Source organism: Mesoplodon bidens, assembly GCF_964165515.1.
Source record: "Mesoplodon bidens genome assembly, chromosome: 7".
Taxonomy (NCBI): Eukaryota; Metazoa; Chordata; class Mammalia; order Artiodactyla; family Ziphiidae; genus Mesoplodon; species Mesoplodon bidens.
In genome coordinates this window covers 34,274,055-34,288,540 of record NC_138164.1, presented here as the reverse complement: position 1 = coordinate 34,288,540, position 14,486 = coordinate 34,274,055, and positions in this window count along the sequence as shown.

Here is a 14,486-nt window from a genome sequence, read left to right as displayed (position 1 = left end):
GGTCTTTAAATGCTAATCTTGGCAGTAGTCCTACAGCATTGACCAGAAAGTAATTGGTCTTGAGGATCTTCAAGCATAGGAATGTGACTATTAAGAGAGAGGACACATTTACCTGGATAACCTGAAATTCTGAGATCCCTCTGCACTCATACAACTGGAGGTGCAAAGGTCAAGGATGAGGAGTAGCAAGAAACACTTTTCTCATAAGGAAATGCAGATGCAGAGAAACAACTTAGGAAGTTACTGTTCTAATTCAGGAAATTGTAAAAATAGTATACTATTTTTTTATACTTTTATATTTTTATATTTTTATTTTTATACTATTTTGTAGTATAAAATTAGTCCATAAATGTGATGTTGTTTCTCTTGGTTTAAAAGAAAAGGAAAATATAATTCTATATCAAATTTAAATTGTCCAAGGAAATAAAGCTCATTAACTTCTCAGAGGCAACAATCTTTTCTCAACAATTAGATCCAAAGTAATTCTTAGAAATATACATAGAAGCAAGAAAAATACATAAACATATCATTCAATCTGCTGAAATTTCATATCTATCTAAAGTAGGTTAGAGTACATTTGTCAGCCAGCCAATGGTAAAGAAAATATGTCCTATAGCTACTGCAAGGATATGTTTTTACTAGACCATCTTCTGTTTTGTTTTGTTTTTAGAGATGTGAGACAAAGTACGCTTTTATTTTCTTATATAGAAATCTTCCAAATTATTGGTAAGTAGCTAAGATTGTAGATTCTAGTTGACTGAGACAAGTGAGATATAATTTGGGTGTTTATATTATATTTTCTGTGTGTAACATTAATTGTAAGTTTAGTGCACCAGAATACCTGCTTCTTATTTTGCCTTTAAGTTATTAGAATGCAGAAGATAGTAGCTGCCTCAAATGCAGAGTGATAGTCATCTCATTTATTACCACTTTGCTAAAGTACTATACAAATTGTGTTTCATTTTAGACTCCTTTTATCATTCAAATAGACAGGAGTTATTGTGGATTTGTTATGTCAGCATGTTTGGAATGCTGTTATATATGTTATTATCTATGCTACTACATTAGTTATTTCTTTATTGGGACCAAAAATGTTGGCATGTATTCATTCCATTTGATGTTTCTCAGTGCTGTGCATTGTATATGAGTTTGTGATATATTTTTATTTTTTGTTAATTTATTTTGAGACTTCTTTTGCTTGTGATGCTTATTCCCTATGAATTGTTTGCCCTGTTGAAATTTGATTAATTTGTGCTTCTGATGATGGGCCAAATTAAACTGAATAAAATGCCAAACTAATAAATATATAATATACATTGCTGGGAGACCAGTAAGTACTCTGCCTCATACTACATTATTAATAGCTGAAATTAAAGTTAATTAAAGTATTGATTTCAGAATGAGAACTGTAATTTATTATTTGTGGATCTTATAAAAGGGAAAAGTTCTCAAGGTCATTTTTTCCTTTCTTTAAACAACAAACCAAATCATTTCAGAGGATAATAGATTGCTTCAAATAATAAAGCACAATGAGAGAGGTAGGTTTTCCGGAAGCTAACGAAGCTTAAGCCTCAAGGTCCCTAACATGCAAGAATGCTGTCTGAGGCCCTGGAAGGGGTGCAAGCAATGTGTTTTAAAACACATATTTTAATGCATTTTCCAAAAGCGAGATATTTTAAATTCTGACTATTTTTATTCTGCAACATCACACTTTCCTCAGAGTTAGCTAGGATGAGGCATTAAGATAATTTGGGGGATATGGCTAAGGGGAAATAAATTGTAGAAACAATTATGTTTATGGGATATTTTATTTGGTACATGGTCACTTTTGATATAATTACAATATCGTTGGCCACCCATGTATTTTAATGGCTTCCAAGAGTGATCCTACCACACTGCTAATTCACAAAGATGTGTGAGTAGAAATGCTCCAGACCTACTCTAGAATCTTTTTCTGTTCTGACACTAAAGGTTGCAGCTTTTCATGTCATCCAGTATACGGGTCAGAAAAACAAAAATTACCATATGTGAAATTTGCTGTATCCAGAATCCAAACACTATCACAAGGCACTGTGCTTCCTTGTTTGTGGCAAGAGAATCAAAATGCAACAACTATTTTGACACTCTGAACATGATATTTAAGTATGTCCCCATATACTGCTCCTAGTGGTTCTGTTTCTCTGGGGAACACAGGCTAATGAAAGGTCTGGTTACTTTGTAGTAGAGAGACTTCTATAAGGTCAAATCAGCCAGCACAAGTGCTCATATTAGGTATGGGTGGTCTGCTTCTGCAAATTTTTAAGATTTACCAATAACTGCACTACCAAAATCCTTAAGAATATTCATCCAGATATCCTCATCACATTCTGTGTATTCACATTTTATAGTGCCTTTAATTCTCTTTATTTCCTTACATAACCACTCATTATTGTTTTTATTTTTATCAAAAACCATTACATTTGACAGCCACCTGTTATGTATAGAACAACTGTTATTTATTGTTTGAACAGGATGTTTCTAAATGAGATTAACATTTGACTCAGTAAACTGTGTAAAAAGATTGTCCTCATCAATGTTGGTGGGCCTCATCCAATCCTGGAGTGACTGAATAGAATAAAAGGCTGAGTGAGAAAAAATTCTTTGCCTTTGTCTCTGAGCTAGGAAGATGGTCTTCGTCCTTCAGATTTGGACTCAGACTGGAACTTGGACAGTTAGCTTTCCTAATTCTTAGGCCTTTGGACTCAGACTAGACTATATTTTTGGTTCTTCTGTGTCTCCCACTTGCTGACTTCAGATCTTGGACTTCTCACCCTCCATAAATTCATGAGCCAATTCCTTAGTAAAAAAAAAAAAAAATACACACACACACACACACACACATATAATATATATGTTCCTTATTTCTGAGATGGTTTTGTCTTTTTTTTAATAAATATTTTTTGTGGCTTTGATCACCTCTCTTACTTCTTCTAGTTTATTAGCCATGTCTTCTCTTAATTTCTAATTTCACTTTTACTATATAACACCAAATAATGTTTGAAAATATTTAATTCTGTTTGGAGTGTTACATCATAGTTTTCTTCTGCTGCATTATTGTTACTGGAGGAGTGGAATTCTGTAGCTTGTTCCAATTCTCATTTCCTAATATTTTTTCTCCTTTTAATTGTGTATAAAATTTCTCTTTTTTGTTGTTGTTTTTTTATTTATTTTCTTTTAATTTTAGGCATTGCATAGGCAATGTTTTTAGTTAAGAGCAATTTTGTTTGTTTGTTTCTGGATTGGTTGCTTTTCATAGTGATTTTCATAGTGATTTCAAAGAGAGTGGGAGGTTTGGGTTTATATGATGAGTCTTTATTTGTGCAGTATCCTTACTTTTCTCACCTTATTTTATTTTTATTTTTCCCCTCCACTGAAAAATCTCCAAGTGGCACATCCCTTCTTTACTTATCCCTTTATCCTCTCAAAGCAAAGTTTCCTTGAGTTTTCTTTTTTCAGTCCCACTTTCTTTCAAGGTCTTCCCTGTATTTAATGCTATGAACTGGCAAATGCCTCACTCATCTTAGCACTGACTTTCTCTTACTTTAAATGGTTTCATTTGTGTTTCATTTGTAACCTGATCTCTTGTCTTTTCCACGAAGTATCTTCAGACTTCCCCTCCCTTACTTCCTTTTCTTTAATCTTCTTTTTATAATTTATTTATTTATTTTTTACATCTTTATTGGAGTATAATTGCTTTACAATTGTGTGTTACTTTCTGCTTTATAACAAAGTGAATCAATTATACATATACATATGTTCCCATATCTCTTCCCTCTTGCATCTCCCTCCCTCCCACCCTCCCTATCCCACCCCTCTAGGTGGTCACAAAGCACCGAGCTGATCTCCCTGTGCTATGCAGCTGCTTCCCACTAGCTATCTATTTTACATTTGGTACTGTATATATGTCCATGCCACTCTCTTGGTTTGTCACAGCTTACCCTTCTCCCTCCCCATATCCTATACCCACAAGTTTACAACAGCAGTATTTCCACTGGCAGTTCTGTTGTAATTGGGTATACAACATTCTACTTATAGGTAATTTGAGGACTATGGTATTTTCCAAATTCTCATGTGCTGATGGTGTTGTCATATTGTTTTATATGCAATTCTTATTTATCATAGTTTTTTTTCTTTTTTAAAGCTGTCTGAGAGATCAGATAAAAGCAGCCACTATTATCCTAGGGTCAATTTAGTCCTTTGTGCATTTTTAAATGATAAAGGTCCTAAAAGAAGTTTTTTGGACAAATATATCTACATCTGTACTTATACCTACATGTTTATCTATGTCTGACCAATATGATACTCTAAGAAATTTTATAATTACGTTTTCTTAAGAATTAAGAACGAAGTTTCCTTAATAAAAATATTTCACATGTATTTGCTATACACACATGTGTGTGTTTGTGTATATACCATATGTACACACATCTAATATCACATTCTTTCAATATATAGGTGCTTTCCCCCTCTTATTGTCCTCTATGATGTGGACAAAGAGGTGTGAGTAATATTTTACATATTATGTAAGTAGGTCCAAAAGTAACTAAAACAGGTAAATAACAGGATTATGTATCACCATTCACCAACATTAATTTTACACAATAAAATGGATAAAGCAAATGATAAAAGTCTCCATCTGCTGTTTCATTGAATATGTTTGTGTGCTGTTTTTCTTCTGCTAGATAGTTATTCCATGGAATTATTTATCCTCAGAAATTTAAGTTTGAAACACAAGATCTAAAATGAATTTCAGTTAGACTTATACAGGTAATGTATGAAATATTTCTTATATGACTATTTTTTCAACTTCCCTGAAGCCAGAGCATATTATGATATATAATTCCTAAAGGATTTACTCTGATGCAATATTTGCCATGCCTGCCCTTTTATAGAATATGAACTTCTCCCAGTATAAATAAGTTTTACTAAAAGTAATATGTGCATCCTAGTAATTCTGCTCTTGAAGATGATCACAATATACATTTAACATTTTTCATTCATAATTTCACATTTATTTAAATACAGGTTCTTGAGATTCTAAGTCAAAACTTCACTTACCCCATAGAGAATCACAAAGCTGAGAGGATCTTAAAATAGTGTGCTGTCCAGAGACCTGGTTGGATCCCATTTTATATGCTGTTGCAGAAAATGTATGAATTACAAGTTAAATAACTGCATTTCACCTTTAATTAAAGTAATAGTACACATAAAATTAGATTGATTAACTTTCTTTAATATAAATAAAATATTAAAACACTATAAATGTTATTTACCCAAGTTAGACAGTCACTTAGATTCATGAGCTCTCTGCACCCTTATTTAAACCTCACATTGTAGCATTTGGTTTAATCCTTAACCCTTAAAACTATAATTCTTTAAGGCTCTTACTGATTAAAGAATCCAAATAATGCTGTTTAGTAGCTTATGATTTTTGGTTCATTGGATAATCACATATTGCTTAACTTTTACTTGATAAATTAAGAGCTTTCAATGTGAAGTAGAATAAGCTAGTCACATCACCAAACATGAGGCAGTCAGAATGAAGGTGAATAACAGACATAAGGAGCTTCAACCATGTTGAATACTCATTAATTAATTATCCTTTTGACATAATTATCCCTTCCTGAGTCTAGATCAGAAATGTTCAAGCTATATTATTCCATCTGGGCTGTTTTTACAAAATTCCATGCAACAGGTAGCTTATAAAGTACAGACATTTATTTTTCACAGTTCTTGAGGCTAAAAGCCCAAGATCAGGGTACCAACATGGTTGCTTTCTGGTAAAGGCCCTCTTCCTGGCTCACAGCCTGCACCTTCTTGCTGTGACCTCACATGGTAGAAAGGGCTAGGGAGCTCTGTGAGGTCTAACTTATAAGAGTACTAATCCTACTTATGAGAACACCACCTTCACTACTTAATCATCTTCAAAAGGCCCCAATTACTAATATCATCATCTTTGGGAGCTAGAATTTCAATATACGAATTTAAGGGGGATACATTCATATCATAACACAAACCAAATATGTAATGAACATGCTCTGTTACAGCTGTCCAGCTTTCTTAATAAGAAAAAACTGCCTTATCTTACATTTACTAATATTCTCATTTCCTGACATGATTTCTATTGGAAAGAAAGATCAAAAAAGTTTATTACTAATCATGTAAACATTATATAAAATTGAAATAACAGCAAATGTTTGCCTGGATTCATATGACTAATGAATAATTAAGTATAAATTAGTGAATAAGGGATTTTTAGTCATCGTTTATTGTCAGGCAGAAGATAAGTGATCTGGGCTCAAGTTGCATAACAAACTAGGGTTTTTCCTTTAGCAAGTCAGTTATTTCTCTGTGCTTTATTATTATTATTAATCAAAACAAAATACATTAATCATCTGACTAGGTTTTACATTGTTCATCTGTAAATACAAGGATAAATTTTTTTTTTCTAATTTTTATTTTAAAAGCATGATATTTTTAGAATCAATTTTATTTTATTTTATTTTGTTTTATTTTATTTTTTTAACATCTTTATTGGAGTATAATTGTGTTACCATGGTATGTTAGTCTCTGTTGTATAAAAAAGTGAAAAAAGCTATACGTACACATATAATCCCATATTTCCTCCCTCTTGCATCTCCCTCCCACACTCCCTATCCCACCTCTTTAGGTGGAAACAAAGCACCAAGTTGATCTCCCTGTGCGATGTGACTGCTTCCCACTAGCTATCTATTTTACATTTGGTAGTGTGTCCCTCTCTCACTTCGTCCCAGCTTACCTTTCCACCTCCTCTTTTCCTCAAGTCCATTCTCTATATCTGCTTCTTTATTCCTCTCCTGCACCTAGGTTCTTCAGAACTATTTTTTTTTAGATCCCATATATATGTGTTAGCATACAGTATTTGTTTTTCTCTTTCTGACTTACTTCACTCTGTATGACAGTCTCTAGGTCCATCCACCTCACTACAAATAACTCAATTTCATTTTTTTATGTCTCAGTAATACTCCATTGTATATATGTGCCACATCTTCTTTATCCATTCATCTGTCAATGGACAATTAGTTTGCTTCCATGTCCTGGCTACTGTAAATAGAGCTGCAATGAACATTGTGGTACATGACTCTTTTTGAATTATGCTTTTCTCAGGGTATATACCTAGTAGTGGGATTGCGGGGTTGTGTGGTATTTCAATTTTCTTAAGGAACCTCCGTACTGGCTGTATCAATTTACATTCCTACCAACAGCACAAGAGGGTTGCCTTTTCTCCACACCTTCTCCAGCATTTATTGTTTGTAGGTGTTTTGATGATGGCCATTCTGACGGGTGAGGTGATACCTAATTGTAGTTTTCATTTGCATTTATCTAATGATTAGTAATCTTGAGCATCCTTTCATGTGTTTGTTGGCAATCTGTATATCTTCTTTCGAGAAATGTCTATTTAGGTCTTCTGCTTATTTTTGAATTGGGTTGTTTGCTTTTTTAATATTGAGCTGCATGAGCTGCTTGTATATTTTGGAGACTAATCCTTTGTCAGTTGCTTCATTTGCAAATATTTTCTTCCATTCTGAAGGCTGTCTTTTCATCTTGTTTATGGTTTCCTTTGCTATGCAAAAGCGTTTAAGTTTCATCAGGTCCCATTTGCTTATTTATGTTTTTATTTCCATTTCTCTAGGAGGTGGGTCAAAAAGGATCTTGCTGTGATTTATGTCATAGAGTGTTCAGCCTATATTTTCCTCTAAGAGTGATATAGCGTCTGGCCTTACATTTAGGTCTTTAATACATTTAGAGTTTATTTTTGTGTATGGCATTAGGGAGTGTTCGAATTTCACTGTTTTACATGTATCTGTCCAGTTTTCGCAGCACCACTTATTGAAGAGGCTGTCTTTTCTGCATTGTATATTCTTGCCTCCTTAATCAAAGATAAGATGACCACATGTGTATGGGTTTATCTCTGGGCTTTGTATCCTATTCCATTGATCAATATTTCTGTTTTTGTGTCAGTACCATACTGCCTCGATTACTGTAGACTTGTAGTACAGTCTGAGGTCTCCAGCTCCGCTTTTCTTTCTCTATCTTGCTTTGGCTAAATGGGGTGTTTTGTGTTTCCATACAAATTGTGAAATGTTTTGTTCTAGTTTTGTGAAAAATGCCATTCATCCCTTTCTTCCAGTTTGTCCATTTTATTGGCATACAGCTGCTTGCAGTAGTTGCTCATGATCCTTTGTATTTCTTCAGTGTCAGTTGTTACTTTACCTTTTTGCTTTCTAATTCTGTTGATTTGAGTCTTCTTTTTTTTCTTGATGAATCTGTCTAATGTTTTATCAATTTTGTTTATCTTCTCAAAGGACCGTATTTTAGTTTTACTGATCTTTGCTATTGTTCTTCATTTATTTTTCATTTATTTCTGATCTGATCTTTCTGATTTCCTTCCTTCTGGTAACTTTGGGGTTTTTTGTTCTTCTTTCTCTAATTGATATAGGTGTAAGTTTAGGTAGTTTATTTGAGATGTTTCTTATTTCTTGAGGTAGGATTGTATTGCTATAAACTTCCCTCTTAGAACTGCTTTTCTGCATCCCATAGGATTTGGGATGTCGTGTTTTCACTGTCATTTGTTTCTAGGTATTTTTTGAATTCTGCTTTGATTTTTCTTCAGTGATCTCATGGTTATTTAGTAGTGTATTATTTAGCCTACACGTGTTTGTATTTTTTACCCATTTTTTTCCTGTAACTGATATCCAGTCTCATAACATTGTTGTAGGAAAAGATACTTGATACAATTTCTATTTTTTTACATTGACCAAGGCTTGATATGTGACAAAAGATATGACCTATCCTGGAGAATGTTCCATGAGCACTTGAGAAGAATGTGTATTCTGTTGTTTTTGGATGGAATGTCCTATAAACATCAATTAAGTCTATCCTGGTTAGGGTATCATTTAAAGCTTGTGTTTCCTTAGTTATTTTCATTTTGGGTGATCTGTCCATTGGTGAAAGTTGGATGTTAAAGTCCCCTACTATGATTGTGTTGCCATCAATTTCCCTGTTTATGGTTGTTAGCATTTGCTTTATGTATTGTGGTGTTCCTATGTAGGGTGCATAAATATTTACAATTGTTATATCTTCTTCTGGAATTGATCCATTGATCATTATGTAGTGTCTTTATTTGTCTCTTGTAACGGTATTTTATTTTAAAGTCTATTTTGTCTGATATGAGAATTGCTACTCTAGCTTTCTTTTCATTTTCATTTGTATAGAATAACTTTTTCCATCCCCTCACTTTCAGTCTTTATGTGTCCCTAAGTCTGAAGTGGATCTCTTGTAGAAGGCATATATACAGGTCTTGATTTTATCCATTCAACCAGTATATGTCTTTTGGTTGAAGCATTTAGTCCATTTACATTTAAGGTAATTATCAATAGGTATGTTCCTATTACCATTTTCTTAATTGTTTTGGGTTTGTTAGTCTAGGTCTTTTCCTTCTCTTGTGTTTCTTGCCTAGAGAAATTCCTTTATCATTTGTTGTACAGCTGGGTTGGTGCTGCTGAATTCTCTTAGCTTTTGCTTGTCTGTAAAGGTTAAAATTTCTCCATCGAATGTGAATAAGATCCTTGTCAGGTAGAATAATTTTGGTTGTAGATTCTTCCCTTTAATCAGTTTAAATATGTCCTGCCACACTCTTCTGGCTTACAGAGTTTCTGCTGATAAATCAGCTGTAAACCTTATGGGGACTCCTTTGTATGTTATTTGTTGTTTTTCGCTTGCTGCTTTTAATATTTTGTCCTTGTATTTAATTTTGAATAGTTTGCTTAATATGTGTCTTGGCGTGTTTCCTCCTTGGATTTATCCTCTATGGGACTCTGCACTTCCTGGACTTGATTGAGTATTTCTTTTCCCATATTAATGAAGTTTTCAACTATAATCTCTTCAAATATTTTCTCAGACACTTTCTTTTCCTCTTCTTCTTCTGGGACCTCTATAATTTGAATGTTGGTGAGTTTAATGTTGTCCCAGATGTCTCTGAGACTGTCCTCAATTCTTTTCATTATTATTTTTTTCTTTATTCTGCTCTGCAATAGTTATTTCCACTGTTTTATCTTCCAGGTCACTTATCCGTTTTTCTGCCTCAGTTATTCTGCTGTTGATTCCTTCTAGAGAATTTTAAATTTCATTTATTGTGCTGTTCATCATTGTTTGTTTGCCCTTTAGTTCTTCTAGGGCCTTGTTAAATGTTGCCTGTATTTTCTCCATTTTATTTCCAAGAATTTGGATGATCTTTACCATCATTACTCTGAATTATTTTCAGGTGGACTGCCTGTTTCCTCTTCATTTGTTTGGTCTGGTTCGTTTTTACCTTGCTCTTTCATCTGCTGTGTATTTCTCTGTCTTCTCATTTTGCTTAACTTACTGCATTTGGGGTCTCCTTTTCACAGGCTGCAGTTTCATCGTTCTTGTTGTTTTGGGTGTCTGCCCTCAGTGGGTAACGTTGGTTCAGTGGGTTGTGTGGGCTTCCTGGTGGATGGGATTGGTGCCTGTATTCTGGTGGATGAGGCTGGATCTTATCTTTCTGGTGGGCAGGACTGTGTCCCATGGTGTGTTTTGGGGTGTCTGTGAACTTATTATGATTTCAGGCAACCTCTCTTCTAATGGTTGGGGTTGTGTTCTTGTCGTGCTAGTTGTTTGGTATGGGGTGTCCAGCAATGTATCTTGTTGGTGGTTGAGTGGAGCTGGGTCTTAGCACTGAGATGGAGATCTCTGGGAGACCTTTCACTGTTTGTTATTACATAGGGCCAGGTGGTTTCTGGTGGTCCATTGTCATGAACTCAGATGTCCCATCTAAGAGGCTCAGGCCTGACAACCAACCAGAGAACCAACACCCTGTCAGCCACATGGCTCAGAAGAAAAGGGAGAAAAAAAAGAAAAACATACATTACAATAAAAAATAGTAATTAAAATAAAAATTTAGGGCTTCCCTGGTGGCGCAGTGGTTGGGAGTCCGCCTGCCGATGCAGGGGACACGGGTTCGTGCCCCTATCCCGGAGGATCCCGCGTGCCGCGGAGCGGCTGGGCCCGCGAGCCATGGCCGCGGAGCCTGTGTGTCCGGAGCCTGTGCTCCGCAACGGGAGAGGCCACAGCAGTGAGAGGCCCGCGTACAGCAAAAAAAAAAAATAAATAAAAATAAATAAAATAAATAAAAATTTAAAAATATTGTTAAAAATTAAAAAATAATAAAAAAAATTATTAAAGACAGAAAGAAAGGAGAGAGCAACCAAACTGGTAAAGAAATCCACCAATGATAATAAGCACTAGAAAATATACTACAAAGCAGAAAACAAAAAATCAGACAGAGCCCTAGGACAAATGGTAAAAGCAAAGCTATACAGACAAAATCACACAAAGAAGTATGCACATACACACTCAAAAAAATTGAAAAAGGAAAAAAAAAAATATATATATATATATATATATAAAGGAGCAACCATATAAATAAACAAATCTACCCACGATAATAAGCTCTAAATACTAAACTAAGATAAACATAAAACCAGAAATAAATTAGAGGCAGAAAGCAAACCCCAAGTTTACAGTCTCTCCCAAAGTCCACCGCATCAATTTTGGAATGATTCATTGTCTATTCAGGTATTCCACAGATGCAGGGTACATCAAGCTGACTGCAGATATTTAATCCAATTATCCTGAGGCTACTAGGAGAAATTTCCCTTTCTCTTCTTTGTTCGCACTTTTTCAGTTTTGGATTTAGTACCGCCTCTGCGTGTAGGTCATCTCAGGGCATCTGTTCCCTGCCCAGAGAGGAGGGGGTTAAAGGAGCAGCTTATTAGGGGCCTCTGGCTCACTCACGCCAGGGGTATGGAGGGGTACAGAATGCGGGGTGAGCCTGTGGTGGCAGAGGCTGTCATGACATTGCACCAGCCTGAGGCACGTCGTGTGTTCTCCTGGGGAAGTTATCCCTGGATTCCAGTACGCTGGCAGGGGCAGGCTGCACAGGGTCCTGGGAGCGGAGGTGTGGATACTGACCTGTGCTTGCACACAGGCTTCTTGGTGCCTGCAGCAGCCTTAGCATCTCATGCCTGTCTCTGGTGTCCACGCTGATAGCCACAGCACATGCCTGTCTCTGGAGCTCATTTAGGCAGTGCTCTGAATCTTCTCTCCTCAGGCACACCAAAAAAATTATCTCTTGATTCTTAGGCAGTTCCAGACTTTTTTCCAGACACCCTCCCAGCTAGCTGTGTGACACTAGCACCCTTCAGGCTGTGTTCATGCACCCAACCTCAGTCCTCTCCCTTGGATCTCACCTCCAAAGCCTGAGTCTCAGCTCTTATCCCCCACCTGCTTGAGCTGTTGAGCAGAGAAACATTTCAGGCTGGTGAGTGCTGGTCAGCACTGTTCCTCTGGGCAGGAATCTCTCTGCTTTGACCTCTGCACCCCTGTCATGGCACTCTCCTCTGTGGCTCTGAGGCTTCCACCACCCCCACCCCCCGGCTCCAACAGTGAAGGGGCTTCCTAGTGTGTGGAAACTTTTCCACCTTCACAGCTCCCTAACAGAGGGGCAGGTCCCGTCCCGATGCTTTTGTCTCTGTATTTTTCTTTTCTCTTTTGCCCTACCCAAGTACGAGGGGAGTTTCTTTTCTTTTCTTTTCTTTTTTATTAGTCTGTGCTTTATAACAAAGTGAATCAGTCATACATATACATCTCTTCCCACATCCCTTCCCTCATGCATCTCCCTCCCTCCCACCCTCCCCATCCCACCACTCTAGGCGGTCACAAAGCACCGAGCTGATCTCCCTGTGCTCTGCGGCTGCTTCCCACTAGCTATCTACCTTACGTTTGGTAGTGTATATATGTCCATGCCTCTCTTTTGCTTTGTCACAGCTTACCGTTCCCCTCCCCATATCATCAAGTCCATTCTCAAGTAGGTCTGTGTCTTTAATCCCGTTTTACCCCTAGGTTCTTCATGATATTTTTTTTGAATTCCATATATATGTGTTAGCATATGGTATTTGTCTTTCTCTTTCTGACTTACTTCACTCTGTATGACAGACTCTAGGTCTATCCACCTCATTACAAAGAGCTCAGTTTTGTTTCTTTTTATGGCTGAGTAATATTCCATTGTATATATGTGCCACATCTTCTTTATCCATTCATCCGATGATGGACACATAGGTTGTTTCCATCTCTGGGCTATTGTGAATAGAGCTGCAATGAACATTTTGGTACATGTCTCTTTTAGAATTATGGTTTTCTCAGGGTATATGCCTAGTAGTGGGATTGCTGGGTCATATGGTAGTTCTATTTTTAGTTTTTTAAGGAACCTCCATACTGTTCCCCATAGTGGCTGTACCAATTCACATTCCCACCAGCAGTGCAAGAGTGTTCCCTTTTCTCCACACCCTCTCCAGCATTTATTGTTTCTAGATTTCTTGATGATGGCCATTCTGAACTGGTGTGAGATGATACCTCATTGTAGTTTTGAGTTGCATTTCTCTAATGATTAATGATGTTGAGCATTCTTTCATGTGTTTGTTGGCAGTCTGTATATCTTCTTTGGAGAAATGCCTATTTAAATCTTCTGCCCATTTTTGGATTGGGTTGTTTGTTTTTTTGCTATTGAGCTGCATGAGCTGTTTATAAATTTTGGAGATTAAACCTTTGTCAGTTGCTTCATTTGCAAATATTTTCTCCCATTCTGAGGGTTGTCTTTTGGTCTTGTTTATGGATTCCTTTGCTGTGCAAAAGCTTTGAAGTTTCATTAGGTCCCATTTGTTTATTTTTGTTTTTATTTCCATTTCTCTAGGAGGTGGGTCCAAAAGGATCTTGCTGTGATTTATGTCATAGTGTGTTCTGCCTATGTTTGCCTCTAAGAGTTTGATAGTGTCTGGCCTTACATTTAGGTCTTTAATCCATTTTGAGCTTATTTTTGAGTATGGTGTTAGGGAATGATCTAATCTCATACTTTTACATGTCCCTGTCCAGTTTTCCCAGCACCACTTATTGAAGAGGCTGTCCTTTCTCCACTGTACATTCCTGCCTCCTTTATCAAAGATAAGGTGACCATATGTGCGTGGGTTTATCTCTGGGCTTTCTATCCTGTTCCATTGATCTTTCTTTCTGTTTTTGTGCCAGTACCACGCTGTCTTGATTACTGTAGCTTTGTAGTATAGTCTGAAGTCAGGGAGCCTGATTCCTCCACCTCCGTTTTTCGTTCTCAAGATTGCTTTGGCTATTCGGGGTCTTTTGTTTCTCCAAACAAATTTTGAAATTTTTTGTTCTAGTTCTGTGAAAAATGCCAGTGGTAGTTTGATAGGGATTGCATTGAATCTGTAGATTGCTTTGGGTAGTAGAGTCATTTTCACGATATTGAATCTTCCAATCCAGGAGCATGGTATATCTCTCCATCTGTTTGTATCATCTTTTATTTCTTTCATCAGTGT